At 33.0% G+C, this 1,519-nt stretch overlaps 1 protein-coding gene across 1 annotated transcript in view; it reads left to right on the top strand.

The window, feature by feature from the left end:
• LOC107741971 (ubiquitin) overlaps positions 1-246 on the top strand; it is a 3,647-nt gene extending 3,401 nt beyond the window's left edge. Inside the window, exon 4 of the mRNA XM_016554797.1 lies at positions 221-246. The gene's annotated coding sequence lies outside the window, so the exon portion shown is untranslated. The remainder of the gene's footprint in view (positions 1-220) is intronic.
• Positions 247-1,519: the final 1,273 nt, after the last annotated feature.

Here is a 1,519-nt window from a genome sequence, read left to right as displayed (position 1 = left end):
CCGCGGAATTTTTTCTCTGGTGCTGTTTTGCGGTGTTAGTAAATTCACCACTTAATTTAGAGTTAAAATGTTGTTGTAACTTGCGTTACTGAGATTGTAACAAGTAATAATATTACCCAAATTTTATTAGTAATGCGTTATATTACTGCGTTACAGCAAAACGTAATATACCACTGTAATATTATTACTTTTGTAACGCGTTACTCCCAACACTGCTCATATATATCCAACACCTTGTACAAATATGAAAAATATAAACAGTCACAATGAACTGCTCAGCTGTACCAAAAAACACCACGTATAGCTAAAGACTCAGCAGTTAACTGAGTAACAGCCCTTCAGTGCAATCTGCAGAAGATCTCAGTGATGACTGAAACCTTTATTACTAGCATTTCTCATGTTAAGGTGCCAATTATAAATTATCTTGTGTCACAGAATATTTAACTTTTACTTTTACTTAAGAGTCTTAAAACTGACCCTTTATGCTGTCACCGTAAAATAAAGTGCCTCATGGGTATTAAATAATAAAGTGTTTATAGGTACGGTTAGGGGAGGGGGAGGGCTTTATTGTCCCAATAAGGCAGCATCCATTTAATAATTTTAATAAAAATGGTAATTTACACTCAATATGTTATTAGTGCATACAGTTTTATATACAGTACTACAATACTGAGGTGCAAATATCTGCCACTATTTGCAATAAGTATAAACAGCATCTAATTGCTAGCTCATTTACACTTATTGCAAAGAAACTGCTGCTATTTTTACAGAGTTTAAATAGAATCTATCGCTATTTTCACTTAGGATATCACTAAAAAATGCTGCTATTTTCACTTGGTGTAAAGCATCTATCGCTATTTGCATTATATTACTGTTAAACAATGTTTTTAGGGCAGCTTCTCAAAATAACACGGTGTTATCATGTTTTACTGTATATGTGATTGCATACAATTTATAGAATGTTGGTCAAAACATTGGTTTGTTTACAGTTTTTTTGTTTTGTGCTTCATGATTGTTTAATAGTTTATATTGACCACAAACAGTGTGACAGCATGCTGCTATGAGACAGATGCTGCATGTATATCTGTTCAGAGAGATGTTTACATTCTTATTCTTATAACAGCAGAATGTCCAAAAGAGATGAAAATGTCACCGTTTCTATGTATAAATTGACAGAAATTCGCCCAGGTGTTGAGTGTCATTACACTGTATACAAATTACAAATACTTTGAGCTTGTACCTGAAAATGATTGATGTGTGTTGTGTTTTCAGCAGTATAACTCATTATATTATCAATCAATAAAATGTATTACAGGGTTGCTAACTGGAACATTTCTGGGTTTTTCATGATGTCCTCTATCTATCTATCTATCTATCTATCTATCTATCCATCTATCTATCCATCTATCTATCCATCTATCTATCCATCTATCTATCCATCTATCTATCCATCTATCTATCTATCTATCCATCTATCCATCTATCTATCCATCTATCCGTCTATCCATCTATCTATCCG

The sequence above is a fragment of the Sinocyclocheilus rhinocerous genome, unplaced genomic scaffold, assembly GCF_001515625.1.
Source record: "Sinocyclocheilus rhinocerous isolate Xijiao unplaced genomic scaffold, SAMN03320098_v1.1 scaffold736, whole genome shotgun sequence".
NCBI lineage: Eukaryota > Metazoa > Chordata > Actinopteri > Cypriniformes > Cyprinidae > Sinocyclocheilus > Sinocyclocheilus rhinocerous.
This window is presented reverse-complemented; position numbering and strand designations above follow the sequence as displayed.